This window comes from Hemicordylus capensis, chromosome 1 (assembly GCF_027244095.1).
Source record: "Hemicordylus capensis ecotype Gifberg chromosome 1, rHemCap1.1.pri, whole genome shotgun sequence".
Lineage (NCBI taxonomy): Eukaryota > Metazoa > Chordata > Lepidosauria > Squamata > Cordylidae > Hemicordylus > Hemicordylus capensis.
Window position 1 is genome coordinate 202,817,082 of NC_069657.1, and position 23,350 is coordinate 202,840,431.

At 44.9% G+C, this 23,350-nt stretch overlaps 1 long non-coding RNA gene across 1 annotated transcript; it reads right to left on the reverse strand.

Annotated features, from left to right (window-relative positions):
• Window positions 1-5,748: 5,748 nt before the first annotated feature.
• On the reverse strand, window positions 5,749-22,553 carry LOC128339649 (uncharacterized). The gene is made up of 4 exons (XR_008313146.1): window positions 22,435-22,553; window positions 21,718-21,843; window positions 21,168-21,267; window positions 5,749-6,380 (listed from the first exon to the last, which is right to left on the reverse strand). It is a non-coding gene; the product is annotated as an uncharacterized LOC128339649 (long non-coding RNA).
• Window positions 22,554-23,350: the final 797 nt, after the last annotated feature.

A 23,350-nucleotide genomic window follows, 5' to 3' on the forward strand; every position in this document is an offset into this window, starting at 1 on the left:
TTTTGTTGCACAACCTTTGGAGGCAAACAAGCGTTTCCTGTAGCTCTCAATGAGACTTCTGCACCTCTCTACAGGTAGTTTGGCCCTGAGCAAACTTCTTCAGCTGTGTCAGGTTTGAAGGGTGCCTTCTCCAGACTGCATGTTTCCGTTCTTTCCATAGATCTTCAATAGGTTTCCAGTCAGGGCTCATAGAATGCCACTTCAGATTAGTCCAATGTTTTGTCCTTAGCCATTCTTGGGTGCTTTTAACTGTGTGTTTTGGGTCATTATCCTGTTGGAGGATCCATGACCTGGGACTGAGTCAGAACTTTCTGACACTGGGCAGTACATTTCGCTCCAGAATGTCTTGATAGTCTTGAGATTTCATTGTTCCCTGCACAGACTCAAGGCACCCTGTGCCAGTTGCAGCAAAAGAGCCCCCAAACATAACCGAGCCTCCTCCATGTTTCACAGGAGGTATGGTGTTCTTTTCTTTGAAAGCTTCCTTTTTTCATCCTTGGACATAGAGCTGATGTGACTTGCCAAAAAGCTCCAGTTCTGTCATAAAAAAGCCAGACTGGAATTTGCTAAAATGCAGATTGACAAGCCACAATGCTTCTGGGAGAATGTCTTTTGGACAGATGAGACAAAACTGGAGCTTTTCCCCCACCTTTGTATCTCAAAAATCATCAGTATTATTCCAAATTGTCTCCAAATTGTTAAACAGGCAAGATTTTTCTTCTTATTCTCAATTATTCCTTGAGCTTTCAGTGTTGTAAGAGATTAATTTCTCCTTAAGGACCTTCCTTTATTGGGTAAAAAATGAAAAGCAGATAAAAACAAACAAAGAAACATTTTGACATCAAATACATCAGCTTCAGTGTTTTTCCAACTCTCTCTGTGGATCAGAATTTTATATTGTTCTAGCTTCCACTCTGTCGGGATGCCATGTTACTTGGTCGCTTGGGTGGCCCTATGGAGGCTGGAGAAGAGAGTGGCATCCATTTTCTGAGGCTTTCATTCCCTTTGGGGGCAGTTGGGATGAGAAGGGCTCAGGCTGGTCGGATCCCAGTGGGGTTGAGAGAACAAGGCAGGGAGACAGCTAGGTTGGGTGTGGCAGGAAACAGGAAAGAAGGTCAGAAAGGGGGCAGGGCTGGAAGTTGGCTTTAAGCCCAGTCAGCTCTGCACTGGGGTTTTTAAAGACAAGACAAGGCAGCTGATGAGGAGGAGCTGCTTCTGAGTATGGGAGCCCGGCATTCTCCAGGAGAGGGAACTGGCTAACTGCAGCAAGCCAGGAGGAGGTCTCAGGTGACAAGCTAACCTCCTCCCCTGGCTGTTCCTGAGGCTGACCTTTCTGCAGAGGCGTAACTAGGGAAAACGGTGCCCGGGGCAAGCACTGAAATGGCGCCCCCCCGGCCCCCCAACATACTACATTATACGTAGGTTTTTCCTCACAAGCGCCCGCCGCCGCCAAGCCAGGCCACTGACTGGCTGCCAGGTGCCAGCAAAGCAATGGGGGGGGGGCGCGCGGGGTGCGGAAGGGACTGCTCGTGGGGGAGGGGGCGCCGACGCGCTCCCTTGACTGCTGCAGCGCTGCTGCACTGAGCAGGAAACATTTGTATTAACAAAAAATTTTAAAAAAAATTAAAAAAATTTTTTTTGTCATGGTGGCGCCCCCCACGTGACCAGAAAAGGTGGCGCCCGGGGCACGTGCCCCCCTGCCCCCCCTATAGTTACGCCTCTGCCTTTCTGGGGTTGTTCCAGTCATTCTGGAGTTCAAGAAGGGCTAGGAGCCCACCTTGTCCCCTGGGAGTCTGACACACTCCAATTACACACAACCAGGTAGCAATTTCTTAATCAACAAAGGCAGAGGGAAAGACAAAAGGAAGGTGGGTGGGAGAGAGGAAAGTAAAATGCAAGCCAAGGACATGCAGCTGTGTTATCTTCATTCCATTACACACCCTTTAATAACCAATGTATGTAACTGTCTCTCTTAACTCTTCCTTACCATTTACACTGGGTTTTAATTTATCTATCTATCTCTATATATCAAGAGTCATACTTGATATATAACTCTTGATTAAGAGTTATATACAAGTTACCCCTGCTAACTTGGCAAAGAGGCACCTTTTAATGTGGTGATTCTCTTTATTTAGCAGGGGGAAAGTAACTGGCCCTATCCACCCCCAGTACAGTACTTCCAGTGACTGTTGCTGGTGTCTATCTTGTGTTTCTTTTTAGATTGTGAGCCCTTAGGGGACAGGGTCCATCTTATTTATTTATTATTACTCTGTGTAAACCGCCCTGAGCCATTTTTGGAAGGGCAGTATAGAAATAAATAAATAAATAAATAAATAAATAAATAAATAAATAAATAAACCTCCCTGATTTTTCTTCACACCAGGATTGTTCCACCTTCAACACATTCACTTTAAGAGGCATTGTTATTCCATCACATTGTTTTGCCATGTGCACTGACTACGGTCTCTTTCTGTTAATATGTTTCGTTTCTGCCAAGTGTTGTTTGGATTAATTTTTACAAATAATACAAGATGTCCATATAGGTAGTCACTAAATCTTTGGCCAAGGAGACATTTAAAGAAATAGGGCAAAAAAGGAGAGAGAGATAAGGATAGAGAATCTAGTTTGTACTGCCGTGGGTAAAAAGCAAGGATTAAAAAGGAAGAACCATCAGTCACCATAATAAATAATGGTCAACATCCACACTAAGACCGTGCTTGTGCAACAAAATTGCATATATGAAACAAGGTTGGGTAGCTGTGTGAAGTAGTGAGACGGTTAAAATTTCACTTATGCAACGATAGCAGAACAGAATGTGAGCATCTGCTTCTGCACTTTGTTGCACTAGCGCAACACTTGTCTGGAATGCAAGCTTCTGATTTAGCACATCTAGCTACCACAACATCCTTGTACTAACATATCATATTTGCACAAATGTAGCATTAGTCTGGATGTCAGCCAATACCTCTATCTCATTTGCCAGCTTGGTCATTCCAAGTATGGAAGACGAAAGAGGCAAAATGAAGGGTTGCCTAGGATAGGTCAGTGCTCCTCCTTTCTGCCCCTGCAGAAAAGAAAAGAAAAATAAGGGGGAGGGGGAAAGCTCCAGTTCCCCTCCCTATGGCCATAGACCAGAGGCATCTGTACCTTCTTCTGGTTAAATCTTTGGTAAAAGGTTTTACAGGATTGGTAAAACCAACTTCTCCTGAGAATACATTAAGTTTCAATCATTATTTGCTAATGTTAAAGAAATATTTTTATTTTTTACATTTTTATATTTTATTTTCCGCTCTTCCTCCAAGGAGCCCAGAGCGGTTTACTACATACTTAAGTTTCTCTTTCACAACAACCCTGTGAAGTAGGTTAGGCTGAGAGAGAAGTGACTGGCCCAGAGTCACCCAGCTAGTATCATGGCTGAATGGGGATTTGAACTCAGGTCTCCCCACTCCTAGTCCAGCACTCTAGCCACTACACCACACTGGCTCATCTATCTATCTATCTATCTATCTATCTATCTATCTATCTATCTATCTATCTATCTAATATTTTGGTCTAGAACCTGACCAGCTTGCTACAGGATGTGGGCCATCATTTGCAGGCTTTCCAGCATACTTGTGTTTGACTGCTCTTGCCTATGTAGTCACATGATTCAGCCTGAACTCATGTCATGTTTAAAAATATCCCCAGCTGCTTTTGTGATGAATGGTAAAATGCACTTGTCTAAGGAGCTATGAGAGAATTGCTGAGTGATTAAATGCTGTGGGTGAAATCCTCAAGAACAGCTTTCTGGGGTAAACATGCATGGTCCAAACCAGCACAGAGTCTGCATTGGCTGGATTAGATGGATGTTTAATTACCTCTGACAGTATAGGACAAAAGGAATTAGCCATTAGAATAATATCTCGAGGCATACGATAAATTGTAGCTGGGGCTGATGGGAGTTGTAGTGCAGCAATATCTGGGGACCCCCAGGTTGCCCTAGTGCAGGCTTGCTCATCTTAGGCTCCCCAGCTGTTTTTGGACTACAGTACAACACTCATAATCTCCAGCCACAGTGGCCAGTAGCCTGGGATTATGGTAGCTGTAGACCAACATCTGCAGGAGGGCTGAAGTTGAGCAGCCCTGCCCTAGTATAATGCAGCCCAATGGGGATCAACTGCATATAAAACTTGTTTCAAAATATGAAACCAGGCAGTAAGGCAGTCTATTGAAGAAAGGTTGGCGTCTCTTGAACAGAACAAACTCATTTTAAAGGAAAGCAATAGATGTATTCTTAAGCATAACAGTCACAACGGTGCACAAAGGAAGCATCTGATGTGTACATATGCAGGCACTCTACTTCTCTCCATGCAGCCCTCAGCTACTCTACTAAGGGGTTGTCAGGACACAAACCTAAGCCAGAAGGGTTTGGTGGTGGCCGTGGAAGCTTGATTAAGAGAGGTAGAGATAAGAACATTGTTCTCAGTAAAAATTGGTCCACAAAGTTATAAAGTTATTAACCTCTCCGGTTTTTGGAACAGACCCCCTTCATTAGCAATGTCTCAGAGTGAGCAAGGTACAGCTCCCCACAGAGTGGATGGGCTTACACAATCTCCTCAGGGACCCAAGGAGTCCTAAATTCAGATGGACAAGAAACTAGAGACAGCTACTCAGATGAGTTGTGCTTGTCTTCTTCCACCAACCTAGGCTTTAGTTACTGGACTTTTCCAGTGAGTTGCTACTCCTTATAATACATAGCTGAATTACTATACATTACAAGATCTGTTGTGTGCAGCTGTTCTTACATATCTAATAGTGTGCACATTTTATCTTTATTGCATGCCTACATATCAACACAAAATCTCTCGGGAATGGACCCAAGAGAAAACTCTTTTAAATTTCAAACAGGGGTTAATAAACTGTTATGGACATTGTACTGAGCTTTTTTTTCTTTTTCTTTTTTTGAAAAGTAGGAAGGACGATACAACATATTTTCATCTGTTCTTGCATGCAGAAGTTTTGAAAAGATGTAGTAGAAGAAGATAAGCATGACTTTACTGAATGGCAGTAAAGTAAAATAAATCTTTCTGAACAGCAGTAAAGTAAATCATTCTCACCCTTAGTTCTACTCCTGAGAGATAGTATGAGTGATTTTCCTTTTTAAAGGAAAAAAAGTTGTTTAGTTGACAACTTTTTGATCAAGCATGTATTTTGATTGCTAAATACTGAAAATTAAAGTGACCTATCGATTATGAAGAATGGTTGCAAAAACTATGGCATGCTATGCTTTTGACTAAATTAACATAGGACATAGGAAGCTGCCATATACTGAGTCAGACCTTTTGTCCATCTAGCTCAGAATTGTCTACACAGACAGGCAGCAGCTTCTCCAAAGTTGCAGGCAGGAGTCTCTCTCAGCTCCATCTTGGAACTTGGAGCATTCTGTATGCAGGTGCTCTTCCCAGAGCGGCTCCTTCACCTTAAGGGGAATATCATAGACTAGTACTCACAGCATGTAGCCTCCCATTCAAATGCAAACCAAGGTGGGTTTTGCTTAGCAAATGGGACAATTCATGCTTGCTATCACAAGATCAGCTTTCCTCCCTAAGTATATAAGAACTTTGGAAGCAATTTCTGATTTTCAGGAACAATTATACGTTTTGCTTTACGAACCCCACCCTGCTCTGCCATTTAACTATAATTGAAGTAGATTTGGGTTTAAACAAACATATCTGTCTCATCATATCAGGTTTGGCTCTCAGTGTCAAAATAATGAGTTTGTCAAAAATATGATTCATACAAAGCTTTAACCCCCTTTAAAGGTAAGGAATTGTATTAACTGCAAAATGTAGAACTCCTCAATGAAGGCAAAACAACTACCCCGCTTTAATACCAGCTGCTGCTCCTCTTGCTTTATCTTGCAAGGTAAGTGCCTCTTGAGACCAACATGCTTCTCAAATTCACATGCTGTAAATGCTATCAGGGAAGTAATTCAGTTCCCAGTTCTGGCAAGTAAAATGATTCTTCAGAGTTGTGCATTTGCAGCTCGGTGACATTTCACCTACTACAATAGCTAAAATCCAGATTCCAGGTTGCTTGAAAAGACAGGTGTCTTGTAGAAACTTACTTTTTAACCTATTGTCTCCTCTTGGAACAATGTTTTCCATTCCTCCAAAGTCTGACGGACTTCCCATCAGTTACATTGTGTGTGTTGCACATCTTTAAGTTTCATTCAAGATTGTAGTTCTTTTACCTGTTTCCACGGGTACATGTTTGAAAAGTGGCACCACCGCATTAAAGCTGCTAGTGTTTTAGGCCCCCACAGACATATCTGCAGAGTCCCCGACATCCAGCTGCAGATTCAACTGCCCTGACAGCAGTGGCCGCATGCAGTAATCCATCTGAAAAAACATCAAAGCTACAGAGATCAGGGTTTTGGCAGCTGCCAAACCGATTTTTAGCAGCAGCATGTTTCAGCCTTGGCTGGATTTTAAAGATTTTCTTTCACAAAAATATGTATTTTGTGTCTGTGTAAAGTGAGCAGAAAAAGAAGTTATTAAATACATTGTGCAAGCCACTTTGTAAAGACTGTAAAGGTATTCACACATGCAGCTTAACCCAGGCTAGGGCAACCCAGTCTGGGTTAGGCTGCATGTGTGAAGCACCGGGATTCATGCAGATCCCAGCTCTGCTTGCCTGCCCCAACTTTTTACGCCGGCCTTTTACTGAGGTTAGGGGTGTGAGCATGCCCTTAACCCCAGTGCCAAGCTCATATGACCACTTGGACTGCTTCGGTGCCTAGAGCACCAGTTCAACGGGGGTATCACACGATGCATTGTGGAATATGTAGCAGCACGGGTCGTGTGGGAGCGTGGTCCACACTGCCCACCAATGTCGAAGGATTGTCTGGGGAGAAGGTAAGTTTGGCACAGCCTCCCCCCCCCCGCCCACCCTCGGTCATGCATGTATATCCTTTATGGTGATAAAAGGGAAGATGACAATATTAATATTGATTGCTGCAAGAATAGGCACGTCTTCCAGAAAGACAACACCCCTCCTCATTTTTGCCTAGGAGCCACAAATTTGCAGACATACTGCCAGTATATCTCCATGACATTCACCCTAACCATGTGATCAGAAATTACAGATATTCCATTGAAGAACCTGATGAACACTGAAAAAAGCTCTGTCCATATTTTTCCCTTCTCCAAAGATAAACGGCTCTCTTGGATTGAGGCCATGACCTGCAGCTGAGTTATTGTTTTGCCAAACCATTTCGCTGTTTACAGCCACATGATGACAGTGGCTGCCAAGAATTTTAGTTGCAGGATGGCAAGGTATCCTGTTTCAGGCTGGGGCCTATAGGGTGAAGACTGGTGAAGGAGTATTGCAAACGTATTCACCAGGAACCCGGGCAAGGAAATAGACCATGGGTGGGATCACTGGGCAGGCTGAACAGGCTGAATACAAGGCAACTAGGAAGTTGCTCCAGCAATGTTCTGGAGGCAAGGGAAGACTTCAAGAGCTCTGCCACCAGACTGATATCTCCCACTCCACGTCCTCTGCAGGAATTGTGGGGGTTTAAAGGACTGAGCTCCTGTTTCTCAAGCTCTCACTCCTCTCGAGCTCCCTGCATTTCTAGAGTTCTGAGGAGGAAGCCGTGGAGTCAGAGGACGAGGACAGGGCCCCCTCCTCAGGCCATGCTAGTGCAGGCTCCTGGGAGCCCTTCCCCAGAAAGCACTTCAGAAAGTACCAGTTCAGGATGACTCCTGCATCCAGTCTTCCCCATCCTCCATGTTCTCTGATCCTTTCTCTGATAATAGGAAGACTGACTCCTGGACCATCTCTCTCTCTCTCTCTCTCTCTCTCTCTCTCACACACACACACTGGTAGAGTTGCCATTTTTTCTCTGTCAGGGTTGCTGTACTTTTAACAGCTGCATGACAGGCAGTATTTCAACTGGTGCAGCTTTCCTTTGACTAGGCTTAGAGTGCTGAAATTCACTTGTTGCATTTCTGTCGGCCACACAGCTGTTAAAGATATAGGAACCTTGCTCCCTTCCCCAAACAGTAATTTACATGGTGAATTTTGCTAATGGCTGGTTTCTGGTAACGGATCTCACAGGCTATAATAAGTTAACGTTTACACATAATGATTTCCTTGTCAGAAGGGCACAAGGCAAGACATTCTATATAAAAGAAACCATTCAAGGAATACTCTCCATGGGCTCCTATTCTGTTTGTCTTTAATGCCTAGCCTATTAAAGATGCCAGTTGGTACAAAGTTTAGATTTGGAATATGATTAGGGATGCGCATGAGCCGTGGTTCGAGTACATTTTGTTTTGGGCCTGGGAGCTATAGAAAAGAAGAGAGCAGGTCCTTACTTTCTCTCTGTCCCCCCATGCAGCTTCCATGCAGTTTCCCTGGAAACCCCGCATGGCATCAGCATACAAAGGGTGTCCATGCATGCGCAGACACGCTTTGCATGGTCAGCATGGTGTTGCTGACCACACAAATGGTGCCCGCACCTGCATGGACACCATGCACATGCTGAAACCATGTGGGGCTTCTAGGGATTCACGCTGCCCCAGCCGGAAGCTGCATGGGTTGGCAGAGAGCAGGTAAGGACCTGCTCTCCTCTTTCTTAATGCTTCCGGGTCCCCCTGCCAAAATGTGCCCGAACCGTGGTCCGTGCACATCGCTAAATGTGATGCAATGTGCAACCTGGTGAACAGCCTCAGGGACAAAGTAATGGCTTCCTCAGAAAGAAAACATCTGGACAACCTAAGGGGCAGGCCTAGCAGTAAGAAAACCGGAGCAGAGCAGGCACTGCCTGAAGCAATGGAGTGTCATATATTAGAGCTCTTCACAGAGTTGCCAGATGGGCAACTCCAGACAGAGAAATATTCCATCTGAAAACAGGTTTTTCATTTACTGACTCACTGTCCACATTACATACCTCCTTTTCACACAATGTCCTTCTATTTATCAGCTCTCTGTTCACACTGTTTACTTCCTCCTAGTGCTATTCTGTAGTGCCATCTGCTGGCCATTGCAGTCCTTTCAGGCCATTTGCAGGAAATCTGTGATGAGAATTAAAAGACTTCTGATGTAGTCTCACAAGATGCAACTTTTAACATGGATTTCCCACAAATGGCCATCAGATGGTGCTACAAAATAGCACTGGGGGGAAGTAAAAAACGTGAACAGCGAGCTGATAAATGGAAGGACATTGTGCAAAAGACATAATGTGGACATAATAGTGAGTCAGGAAATGGAAAGATCTTCCATTTTCAGTTGGAATATTTCTCTATGTGGAAATACGCAACTTGTCTTTAGTCCTTTCCTCCAGGAAACTGAAGTCCTATAGAAGATTATGGATGCCTCCTATTTCCAGACATCAACATTATTTCAGCAAGATTATTTTAGATGCCACCTCCATTTTGCCGGCCTCTAAAAGAACAGGGATTTTTCTTGCTTTAGCTTCTTGCTGGCAAGACTACACCAGTGTCGGAAGTGATGAACCATAGGATGGGCCACATCATTGCTTGCTGCTTGGACTGAAGTGGCACCAGTCAGTGTGCCTATTTCTGCAGTGAGGAAGTGGGACTTGATCTGAGATAAGAAAGAAACAGCTGGATGAAAATGATGCGTTTCAAGGATAATCCTTTTCCAGGGAACTCTGCAAACAGTATGTAAGAAATACATGCATGTATTTCTTACATACTGTTTGCAGAGTTCCCTGGAAAAGGATTTTCTTTGAAACGCATCATTTACATACATACATGTATTTGTTATATATTTTATTGTTTACAGAGTTTCCTTGAAAAATGCTTATTTTCAAAAAGTGTTGGGAATAAAAACCATCATTTTCATGCAACTGTTTTTTTCTTGCTTTTGTAGTGATCTGCAGCTGAACTGATCTTCTGTATTGCATTGCTGGATCTGAAATCCAAAGCCTGAAGAAAGAGATCACCATGTATCAGGGCTAAGATCTTTTGTTCTGTGCAGCCCGTGCCAGAGAGCATAAGAAGAAGGATCTTTATTTGCTGAAATGTTGTTCCAACAACTGAATTATCTCATGACCTGGGTAGAGGTGTGCACAAAACTGGATTTGCTGGTTCAACTTGATTTTGGCCTGGTAGAGCCGGACCTGGTTTGAGTTCAAACCAAGGCGGCTCAATGCAATACTTTACCAGTACAGGGGCAGAGGGGCTTTCTTAATATAGAGGGGGTGGGAGGGCAGTAAACATGTACTTAGAAGTATGAGCCGTAGCAGTAGTGGTAGTGGCGGTGGCTCCCCGCCCTGCTGGTCTCCCCCTGAGTAGCCCGGGCTGGCGGTGGCCCACCTCGGGCATTCTCTGGCCCCATTTGGGCCTCTATGCATGCATGGGGGCTATTTTACTGACCTCTGCACGTGCACAGAGGCCATTAGCATGACCTCAAATTAAAATGGCCCCCACGTGTTCACAGAGGCCCAAACTGGCCCAGGCTACTAAGGGGGAGGCTGGTGGGGAGGGCACTGCTGTCATGGCTCATACCCGTAAGCAGATATTTACTCCCCTCCCACCCCCTCTATACTTAGGAAAGCCCCCCTGCCCCACCTACTGGTAATGGGGAATCCTCATCAGATTCCCCTTTACCAGTATAACTCTGAGCCAGCTCGGTTTGAACCGGGCCCGGTTCAGCTCAAACTCAGACTGGCCGAGGCTGATCCATTTCAACCCCAAACCCATCAAGCTGAGCCAGCCTGCACACCCCTAGGCCCAGTGATTTGGGGTAGGGGATACTAATCCTCTGTAGTTGTTTCTTACTAACCAGTGTCACTACAAGCACCAAACAAAAGGGATCACATAGAAACATAGGAAGCTGCCATATACTGAGTCAGACCATTGGTCCATATAGCTCAGTATTGTCTTCACAGACTGGCAGCAGCGTCTCCAAGGTTGCAGGCAGGAATCTCTCTCAGCCCTATCTTGGAGCTGCCAGGGAGGGAACTTGGAGCCTAGATGCTCTTCCCAGAGCAGCGCCATCCCGAAAGGGGAATATCTTATAGTGCTCACACTTCTAGTCTCCCATTCATATGCAACCAAGGCAGACCCAGCTTAGCTAAGGGGACAAGTCATGCTTGCTACCACAAGGCCAGCTTTCCTCCCTTGCATTTCATAGACAGGAAGGATTCATGTGGTATGCATTCAGATTTGTGACCTGCATGTTAAAGAGCTCATTAGCAATGCCCTACACATCCATTTCCTCAGTAAGTGCTAATGTTAAACTTTAAAGAAGGAATCTTATATTGTTGAAAGATGAATTTATTAAATCAAGTTCTGACCTTTTGGAGCGTATGCAGGCAGAGTATTACATTTTGAACACACAAAGTCAAAATTCTCTACATTTTGCTCCTAGGTTCCCTTCAGCATGCACTGCAATCAAATTATGTATCTTATGTTTAAAGGCATAGCTGTTGTTTTTTTTGAAGAAAAACAAAAATAGTTAGGCAGATATTAACTTTGTGAGTTGGGTGGCAGGTAGCACCCATCATGCCCCATTATCCAACCCACTTTGGTGTCCCTAGGAGTTACCCATGGGGAACAATGGGGTAGTTTTGAGTTTCCCCATTGTTCCCTATGGCTAAAACACTTGTAACATTTCAAGTTTTGTTCCGTTGAAATAGCTGGTTCAACTGCTGGTTCGATGAAACGTTTCAACCATCTGTGTTTTGTTTTGAGCTCAAAACAAAATGCAAAATCTATTTTGTACACATCCCTAATGACTCAAATGCAACCTGTGGCATGAGGGTGTTGAAGGCATCCCAGCTGCAAACTCTACAGCATCCTGCTGCCCCTTTGCTCCCTCGGCTGCGCCCAACAGCAACAGCACAGCAGAGGCATGCCCACTCCGGCCAGTTCCAGCCCCTGTGCTCCATCTGGGTGAGTAGCTGGGTGTGGGAGGCATCAGTGGGCAGCAGGAATGCCACGCACCGTGCTGGGGATGGGCAGTGCCGCCTGGCTGCTTTGCTCCCCTGCTGCCTTTGCCCCTCCCGCCAGCAACAGCAGAGCCTGTGCTCCAGCCAGCCACTGGGGAGCAGCAGTGGGCAGTAGGGGCACTGCACTGTGCATGGGCAGTGCCGCCACCACATGCTGGGTAACGGGGGAAGGAAGGTGGGCGAGGTGGCCCTTCTCAGGGCCTGGTGGCTCTGAAAAACTGGGCCATGCGGGTTCTTCGGACTTCTCTGCCCTATTGAAGCTCTGCCCCCTGAATGCAACTGTACAAGCAAACTGGGTTTCTGCTTGCCAAATAGAGCCCTGCCCCAACTGCCCTCCTATCCTTCACAAAAAGAGCCCCCAGATGCCATTCCATATAGGAGTGTGCTGAACCGGTCTGCGATTAAACCAGTCCACAGTGAACCAAATCTGTTCAACCAGTTTGACTGTGACCAGGGCAGCCCTGGTGAAAGGGTTCTGACCCGCAATCGAACCAGACAGAACCCAGTTTGTCTGCGAACCAGTTTGCAGACCACAATCTGGTCCAAATTCGGACCGAATCCTGCAAACCAGGTCCATGCGCGCACACACACACACACACACACACACCAATTCTATACAGCTCTGCCTAGTGAGCCTCTAGTGACTTGCACACTGTTCTGAGGAGCAGGATAGCTGGATCTATGTATGCAAGGTTGCACAGACTTCCTGTTGAAGGCAATGGCTGGGTGCATTGTTGGGCTGCCAGGATTATGCACTCCCTCTCTGACAACTGAAGCATAGAGGCAGGGAGCTCCATCTTGTTTGAAAAGTAAATCGTCTAAAAGTTGCGGCCTCAGAAAATGATGGCACAGTGATCTGTAACAGCAGCTCAGTGCACCACACATTTAATTTAGGAAGACTCAGTAGCTCTATTCAGGCATTACCCAAAAAAAGGATGTTAGAATGAGAGAAGGCACTCTGAGCTGATGTGCTCAGAAGTTCCACCCCTCCTTCTGTCCATGCTGGTGTTCTGATCACAGGAAGAATCTGCTCACAAGTACAGCATTTGTATCTGCAACCAAATGCTGTAACTGTGGACAGCAGGGACAGAGCTTCTGAGCATGTCAGCGCAGGGGCAGGGCTTCAGAGCACACTTTTGGGGATGTGTACATGTGTACAGGATCTTTTTATATTAATACCTGGGCACTTTCCAGATTATGGGTGACAACAGCCGTAAAATGCTTCGGCTTGGTGGGATCGAATGAGTGTTGCGCAAAGCCACCAGCAGGGGGAGCAGTCTTTGTTAGTTGTGCAAAACTCTACAACGGAAAAATACAGCTATTTACTTGCAACACACCTAGGTCTGTAACACAGCAATCCAATCCAAAAGAAGGCATTGGAAATCATGTGAACTGTATTGTGCTGACAGTGCACGGACTACAACGTCAAAACACTACCTGTGTTTTGACATTGCAGTCCCTGCGCTGTCGGCACAGTACAGGAAGCACACTTTGGAAGCACACTTAACGGATGCTGTTGTAGTGTCCAATCTGGAAAGCAACCTGGACAGGGCCACAGAGAAAAGAAATAGTAGGTTAAAGTTTTTCTGAAACAACTTTTCAAAATATCCAACTTCTCCCATGATGGTTGAAAAGATGGTCCTGCTGACTAGCTGGAGCTAGACTTTGTTAATAGTACCTCTATGATACAATAAAATGAGTATGAACTAGCCTTCTAGGGTGAACCCCGGGGATTCTACTTTTCTGAAAGTGTTAAGACCTTGCTGTTGCTGTCCCGAAACTCTTCTGGACCTTTAATATCCCTTTGTCGTTCAGGTGAAGCCTCAGCCCGTTAACCCAGTTGAGCTTGATACTGCACAGCAGGCATTTAGTAAGATGTGTTCTAAGCCTGAAATGTAATCTCTTCTCTAGTGCCTTATTTAGAAAGGCAGCCCATGAATGAGAAAGAATACAGCTGACATGGCTCCAAGTAATTTCATTTGTCCCTTTCCTAGGACAAAGGGCATTCCAAAATGTAGGAACATAAGCATGAGAAGCTACCGAATAGGGTGGCCACCTTTTCCTGTAGGACTCTTGTGTCTTTAAGCAGCTTCATGGCGGGCAGCAATTCAACAAGTAAAGTTTTACACATCAGATGGTCTCCATGCTGAGTTGAATTTCTGTCTAACGTGCAACTGCCAAAGGCACAACAGTCCTGCCAGAAAAGGTGGCAACCTAACGATTAGCAGGCTCTTCTCTCCCGACCTTTTAATTGTGTAACCGAAAAGAAAAAATATAAACACTGCAAGCAAAGAACAAATGTTTTGACGCACAGATGCCAGCTTCAGTGTTCCATGTCTCACTGTTTAAAAATCCACACTCTTATATCTCAAACACTCTCCCTAAATCTAATCAGGCACCTGGTTATTAGCAGGCCGTCACATTTCCACTGAGGAGTGACGCTTGAACTTATTTGAGCCTATGACAAATTATAAGTACTCCCAGAGTCTAGAACAGGAGTAGGTAACCTTGGCTCTTTGGCTGAAGTTGAACTACAACTCCCATCACCAATAAATTGTGGCTGGGGATGATGGGAGTTGTAGTTCAACAGCAGCTGGAGAGCCAAGGTTGCCTACCCCTGTCTAAAACTTTGCCAGCCAATATACAAACAACGATAAGGTCATTTCAGAGATCATTCTGCTGTTTTCGTCTGATATTATATTCAAAATTCAAATGCTTTTTATTTGTAAAAAGAAGCAAAGACAATAAAAGAGTAGATGTGCTTATTTGCACATCTGTAGCACATCTACTTGCGCATATTGCCATGGTTACTTAGCAACCAGTAGTGATTTAAAAAATAGCAGGCATAAAAGCAAAAAAAAAAAAAAAATCATTTAGAAGAAAGCAAATACTGGATTTAAAGTATGGTCAAAGAATATTTCAGCAGAAGCAACCTGATCCTGTTCAGACAGGTTTGAACTCATGGGGGGTATACATGTGTGTGTCTAGCTGAGCTCACCCAGCAGTGACCAGGATGCCATTGGTAAGCAAGACCACTTGACAGGCAGGGTGGTATCCAAAAGAAAAGGGCTTCTCAACCTTGGGTTCCCTGATGTTGTTGGACTACAACCTCCATCATTGCCAGTCAAAATGGCTGAAAGCCACTGGGGATGATAGGAGTTGTAGTCCAACAATATTTGGGGACCATGGTTTGAGAACCCCTGCCACAGAAGATCAGGTACAAAAGAGCAGCAATAAAGCAGAGAACAAGAATGCAGTCAGAGACAGGGCTCGTAGCACCAAGGGTAGTTCCTAGAAGTAGACAGCTTACTCCAAGGAACTCCAGGGCTAGACTGACCCCTTCTCTCTTCATAGGCAATGCTACCTGTCCCAGGCTCGACCCCTTCTCTGCAAAGTGAAGATCTTAAAAGGGAGTGTCTTTGTGGGGAATTGTGGGGATTCTGTTGCCATGCCATTATTTCCCATTAGGTTCACTGGCATCTCTGGCAGAAGGTGCAGGGAAGAGATGGATAGAGAGCATGGTAGTTCCTGGCTTGGGTAGTTCTGATGAGCCGTACAGGGGTCCTAGCTACTGGGTCCTGGATCGGTATGTGTTGAGTTTGCTCCTAACGACTTTGCAGCCCTGCCTGCAGGAACACATGATCTCCCCAAGCTCTGTAGTGCCTCCCCTTCAGAATAAAAGTACCAGCTGTTGCTTGATGCTGGTGTGATGAAAGGCCCTGTGCAGAGTTCATGGGCTTAAGTCTACCTAAGTCTAAAACAGGATCAAGCTGTTAAGGCTCAGGAATAATAGAATGAATATGTTAAACATTGGTCATAGTCCAGAAATCCACATACAAAACCGTCGATTTTTACATTATATATGCTTCTTTTCCACAGAGAATAATCCACAAAGCAACTTAAAGAAGCCCTATTCAGACACTCTGCAATGTGTTTTTGGTGGTGTTGGTCCAATCCTTCAGCCTTCATGTGATCTGAGGTCCTGAATGCACAGGAATCACATGCACATACCTGAATATGAGGGCCAATGCATAATCGGGTACATGTGTGCAGGTGCCATTGAAGCTGGAGCCTCAAAGCATGTGGAATAGGATTCTGCAAGAGGGTGGGACCAGCAAGTATAATCCGGACCTTCCCCACACAGCACACACCATGTACACTAGAGAACATCTGCACAGAATATCTGCACAGAGCCCTGTGGTTGTTTTGGTAGAATACAGGCCATTACCATTGCCTCCTCCTGCACAGTATGAGATGATGCCTTTCAGCATCTTCCTATATCACTGCTGCCTGATATAGGCGTTTCTGGGTAACATACTATAATAATAAAAACCATCCTGAAGGCAAGAACAAAGCTAAACAAATACTAACTAATCACTTGTGTGGATGTGTGCATACCTATCTGCTCTCCACCAATTGGCAGTGGTGTTGGCTCGGGGAGGGAGGAAAGGTAGGCAGGCGTCCGATGCTTCAGCTAGGTTATCTTGAATCGAGTCAGATGAGTGGTTCATTTAGCTCAGTACTGCCTACACCGATTGGCAGGGTTTCACAGTCACTCGGAGCTGGATGTGGGGCCTTCTGCATGTAAAGCATGTGCTCTACCACTGAGTTACAGCCCAGACCTGACACTGACTGCCAGCCATCCACTTGGTGCAGCTCCAGCAATTCCCAGTATAGTCCCATGAATCACATATAGAGGGTATCCACAAGAGCCGCCCTACCCGGTAGGGCCCGATCCTGACGCTGCCTCCCTGGGTAGCCTGAGTTTTCTACTTGGGCTTTTAATGAGGTAGAGGGGCACGAGTGCACCATCCGACCCCAGTCTCCAGACAACTAGAGTGCAAAGCAGAGGGGAAATCCCCCAATGCACTATGCTCCTTGCAACCTGCTTTCCTCCCACCCCCTTGCCAATCACTCATGCCTCAGTTGTGTAGGTGTGCAGCGAGAGCAATCACAGAGTGCCACGGATTGTGTGAGGGCAGATACGTTGTGCCCTGCCTCCCCCCGCCCTCCCCAGAATAACCTGACTCAGTCCTGCATGCTAGGATATCGAGAACCAGAAAGTGCAGCACCCTTTTGCATATGTGCATGGTTTTGAATCCAGCAGGGGATGAATATATTGAACCTGCTAACATCACACTCACCAAGTGTTTATAATATTGGCAACGTAGATGCAGTAGCATGAACTCTTGCAAGTGACTACATCTGTATCAGAATATTATTATTATTATTATTATTATTATTATTATTACATTTTATATCCCGCTCTTCCTCCACATATTCATTAACATTTACCTAAACCAGGCTGTAGCTAGAATTAATGCTCTTCATAGGCAAAGTGTGCTGTCGAGTCAGTGTCGACTCCTGTCAATCACAGAGCCCTGTGGTTGTCTGTGGTAGAATACAGGAGGGGTTTACCATTGCCATCTCCCAGCAAAGTATGAGCTGACGCCTTTCAGCATCTTCCTATATCACTGCTGCCTGATATAGGTGTTTCTGGGAAACATACCAGCAGGGATTCAAACCGGCAACCTCTGGCTTGCTAGTCAAGTCATTTCCCTCAGCCTAACCTACTTCACAGGGTTGTTGTGAAAGAGAAACTCAAGTATGTAGTACACTGCTCTGGGCTCCTTGGAGGAAGAGAGGGATATAAATGTAATAATAATAATAATAATAATAATAATAATAATAATAATAATAATGCTCTTCATTCACACACATACACACACATTTTACCTAATCTGCAAGGGTTAATTTTATCTAGGCAATAACCAAAATGAAACTGAAAAAAAATGGCTGTCGCTTTGCATTTTGGTTATTGCCTAGATAAGATTAACCCTTGCAGATAGGTAAAATATATGTGTATGATTTGTGTAGCCATGGGTAGGATGACTGCAACCAGAGAGCTAGCAGACAGAAGTATTCACATAAGAGAACCAGAGTGGCACAGTGGCTAGAATTCTTAATGTGCAGCTGAAGAGACCCAAATGCCCATTTAGTCACTAGGTGACCTTGGCCCACTCATCCCCTTTCAGCCACAGGATTCTTGTGAGGATAAAGGGACGGGGAACCCTACTGCATGCTGCCCTGAGACCCCTGGAGGAAGAGCAGAATGAACATGATAACAAAGAGCTTAGAGGTGAAAGATAGGAGTAAGGTACCATGCAATATCCTTATCTGGTGGGGGAAGTACAGAAGGATTAGGGATTTATTTTTACATTAAATGCATGAATAATAATTTCTAAAATGAAAAACTACCTTAACAACAACAACAGGGGCATGATAGGGGATGACGTGACCGTTTTTAATTGTGCTTAAGCATGCCATTATTATTGCAATGCTATGTTTACAAAGGATAAATATCCCTAGAGAAAACACAAAGTTCTGTGCTGTTTACCAGGGCTTGCCTTCCCCTGCTTTGGTATTTTCAGATTTATAAAGCCTGAGATATTTTATTTGTTCATGTTTGATATGATTATTTCCACTGCATCTGATCTTTCTCAGGGGACTCTATTTCTTTCTATAAACTAACAGAAATAACATGATGTTTATTCAGAATCTCAAATACTAGAAATATAAATAATTTTCCGAACACACACACACAGACCCACCTATTCATCTAACTATCTAGAGAGAGGAGAAAGAAAGAAAGATATAGATATAGAGATATGTACAAGGACAACTATGCAGTCTGGTGAAAAGGCTGGAGAATCACTTAAAGCTTTCTCAAAGCCAGTGTTGGGAGACAAAGCTTTTGGTAGCATTTTCATTCTTATCAACTAATCTGTGGATTTAGTCCCACTGCACAAGTTTGATCCTGCAGCCAAAGTTCACATAAAGACTTGGTTCCCTGTGAACTCAATGTATACACTTGTTATTCCAATAAATGAGACTGCAGCAGCACCCATAATTCTGGTAGAAAGTTTGGGAGCAATTGTAAATATGGGAAGCACTGCAGTCCCTACTCATGTATTTCCCATTCATATAGTACTTCCTTCATGTGATGTCAAGACTGAGAGACCGGAGGATTGGATGCGCAGGTCCTAGATAATTGCTGGTAGCACTGAACACAAGTCAGGCCATAGGTTCTTGATGAATCAGTAATGTTACAATGTACATGGTGTCAGGTAAACAATATGCATCTTGAAGACTTTAATCGTTCCATGATGGAATACAAGGCTGGTCTGAGTAGAGTTCCTGAATAGAGCTCCTCATTCTCTGTAGCTGCCCCTGAACTTTTGGAATGTGCTCCCTGTGAAAATATGAGGTCTAACGTCTCTGGTTTTGATTTTGATTTGTGAGCCGTCTTGAGAATTTTTTGTTTTTGATTTGACAGTACAGAAATGTAACAAGACAAATAAATAATGTGCCCTGTTGGCTGGCATCAATGTGATGTCATGGTTCAGTTCCCTCCAGCTATTCTTTATCAGGACCAAACTACACATTACAGTAGGCTTGTTATTGGGTGCTTGTTTCTTTTTGCCCTATAAAACAGCTGCAAGAGGGACCAATCCGAACAGGAACTGTTGCATGGGGGCAGAAGGCTCTAAACCATCCCTTCATCATGAATGGATCACACAGTTGGGATTAGAGGAGAGAGTCAAAGACAGACAGAATCTCTCTTTAAAGAATAAAATAAATCACTACCTAAATTGAAGCATCTCCCCAAGTCACCATCTCGTTCCCCTACAATTGAGATGAGACATAAACACTTGTTTGATCCCCTTTCCTTTTTTGCTCCCAACTTCCTCTCCATGAAGGGAGACTAGGAAGACCCAAACACACACATTTCCCATGGCTGCTCCTTTGACCAAACTCCAGCAAGCCCTCCTTGAAGATTCTGCTGAAGATTCTCTTATGGCAGAAGTCCTCTAATAAAGCTTACATAGGCCATTTGTAATAGCACAGCTATTATCTGCACTTCACCATTACAACAGACTTGATAGATTATTGGGAACCCTAACAGGTTTCACTGAGGTGTGCAAGTTTACCGAGAACTCAGATGTGAGGTGACTGAGAAAGGCCTAATTTCATTCACAATGATTTTTTTTTTTAAGAGAGAACAGGATAGACAGCTACAGCCTGAAGTGTGAATAACTGTAATAAGATGTTTTAATAATTCAACACATTTAATTGTAAAATGTTGACACTACAATATGAAATAGCTTCTGCTATAAATGCCAATATGGTTTCCTATTATAATTTTTTTCAAGGAAACGTGTGTGAGGAGGATTCAGTTAAGATTTGTAATTTCACCCTTGGTAAAGCTCACAGTGAGGTATGACAAGATTCATAGCCTCTGGTTATATGTGATGTGATTATAGTGGTGTCAAGTCATAACTTCATAGCAGAAAGAAGCTCCACATTTCCTTACACTTTTATCAACTCTCAGTTCTTCAGTTTAAAAATGGGGGTCAGCAACTGGCAGTCTCCAGAGTCAAATCAGCTCCTGGAGCAGTGCTAACTCTAGTCTCTTCTGTTCCCCCTTACTCTTCCCCTCACTAGACATAAATGCAATATAGAGGAGGGAGAGAGACCTAAAGAGGATATGAGATTGAGAGAAGTTACTCATTGGTGGCTACTTCCACACAGTGAAAATCACTGTATCTGCTCCACACAGCGATTTTCAGAAGGAGCCACTCAGCTGCAGGAACAAATGTCGACAAATCTCTCTCTCTCTCTCTCTGTCCTATGCATAATAATTCTTTACTAGCTGGGCCAGGCACAGGGCATCTGCGTGACATCACACACAAAGGGGACGTGGCCTCGAGCTCCGGAGACCCCAAGCAAGCTCTGTGCTGTCATTTCAGGCAGCGCTTGCTGCCTGGAAGCACCTATTTCCCTTTCTCTCCCTTGATGGAGGGAGAAAAAGGAAATAGAGGCTTTCAGGCAGCAAACGCTTCCTGAAATGAAAGGGCAGAGCTGGCTCAGGGCGGGGGGTGGGGGAATTCCTGGGGCTCTTACGAAGCCCGAGCCACATCCCATGCACATAATGTCACATGCATGGGACGTTGCTTGAGGGGCTGCCAAGCGGGGCCGGATCCAGGCCGCTATTCAGCTGGCTCTGCACCTGGTTATTCACACATCATGTTCAATACATGTACAGCAATACATCTATCTGTACCTTGCATTTGACGGAACCTGTAACTAGGTTCACTTTTACAAAGAAAATATGTACAGTCATCAGTACAAAAACATGTACCTGGGTATAGACACCTGGAGCACATACAGGGTAATATGTCTGAATAGAGCGATGACCTCATGAACAAGTTTTCCTGTTACTCCTCTTCACCTCCCCTTGCCTGAAACAGTGAAACAAAGTTGAGAGAAAGAACAAAAAGAAATGCGGTGCCAGCTGGGGAAGGAAGGAAGGGAGTCAGAAGGCCACCCCAAAGCAGTCATGGGGGAGGACTTCACCCCATCATCTCCTCAAAGTAGTCTGTCAGCAAAACTAGGTGCCAGCCAAGGACTGAAAAGAAAAATGCACGAGAAGTGCAAGGATGAGCCCCTACCTCCCATACACAGTGGCAGCTTGGCAGCTCTTTAAACAGCCTCATTCACACAGACAGAAGTTTATGAGCCCTGTCACTTTTCATATGAAAGCTGTTATAAACAATATTTCTAAACAAAAAGATCCCCAAATTAAAAAAGAAATGCTGTGCACCACAAACACTGCCCCCCGCCCAGCTTTTAAAAGCAAGGTCTCTTTGCAGGCTGCCTAATCTCTCATTTACATGAAGAGCAGAACTCACCAGCATAATCTGGTTCTGGCTTTAGGTTTCTGGCTGCTGTCCCGGTGTGCTCCCTGCTTCTTGGCAGATGATTTTGAACAGGCCCTGCACGTTTGTGCTTTAAATAGAAATCCTTTCTCCGCTAAGCTATTTTGGGGAAAGGGGGAGAATGGAACGGTGAGATTTGAAAGGGGCAACAAGAGGGGGCAATTTTGTGCAGAAGCTGAAGAATAATAGGACTGAAAGGCGGAAATGGGACCCAAAAGCCATAATGTAATCTAATCCCCCTGCAGTGAGCCACAACAATCCCTAATTTTCAAAGGCCAAATCCACATCCAAGTTTCATTATACTATAGTGTACACCTCCGGAGCAGTTCACAGAGTTATTGCAATGAAACAGGCCATAGCCATTATCCAGAGAAACGTGCAAAGAAAGACATCCCATTGGCAGCTATGGAATGCAGCCTGCAACAAGTGCAGAGGACAGTGAAGAAGTCCCCGCTGTGCTCAGGGAGCTCTTGGATCTCCGCAGCCCCCATCAGCACTGCAGTGCCCTTCTGTATCGCCATTTCTTTTGCGGCAGTTGCTTCATTTGGTGTGGGAAATGCTCACAGCCACAATGGCATCTGGTGACATGGGGGCAGTATGGAGCCTGGGTCTGTCTGTAGAGCTCCCCACTAACGCCCACGTCATAGTATGCTGCCTTTCCACATGGGCCCTCGGGGATGGAATACTCACTCAGGTCTCCATAGCCCCAAAGGAGCTAATCCCAGGTCAGCATTCAGCAGAGATAAGACGCCTGGTTCACACATTATGCTGTATGCGCGTGCAGATGTCTGTACACTCGTGAATGTTTCTGTAAAACAACTTTCCTTTATTAGAACTGTAGTCATTCAACTAACAAACGTGCAGACTGAGAAATGCAGCTACAGCTTCACCGTAGCTCACTGTACACCACACACACACACACTAAACCACACCCACACAGTAATGGAGGGAAGGCCGGACTATTCCACTTTATTACAAACTCCTCTGTGGCACATCCCATTCTTCCTGCAGCCACCCAATTCCTCCACTTGGTCTGCCATTTGAACCTGTGGTGCACCTGGAGGTGAGACAGCACAGCCAGGTAGGAAAGGGTGGCGCAGTGTTGGGGGTGGTATCAATGTTGGCATGAAGGGGTGAGGCCAAGGGCAACACACCAGCACTGGTCTCATGGAAATCCTTTCAATTCCATGGAAGTTGATACTATGTTCTAACAGGTATGTGTGCCTAGGACAGTAGCCTGAATTTTACCTTAACTCACAGTGAAGTCTTTCCATTGTTTTCTAATCAAAGCTGAACTCTACATGCTAAAGGAAGTTTCTTTTGCTGGAGTTTTCTTGCCAGCACTATCATTCTGCAGGCTCCCAGAAGCCTCTCTGCTCATGTCTGGGATTACAGGCTTGTAGTTCCCACTCTTAACATGCTCAGAGCCTCACAGGATCGTGGACTCACCACTTGTCAGTACATTGGGACCGGTCTCTTAGGCAGTGGGCCAATCGCCCTAGGTTTGCCAGCTATCAAGCAAATTGAAAGGGAATGAGCTTTGTCCCTTCCCTCTGTTGGGAATGAAGACTTGGGAGAAAAACAAGGCACTCTGCCCACCCCTGCC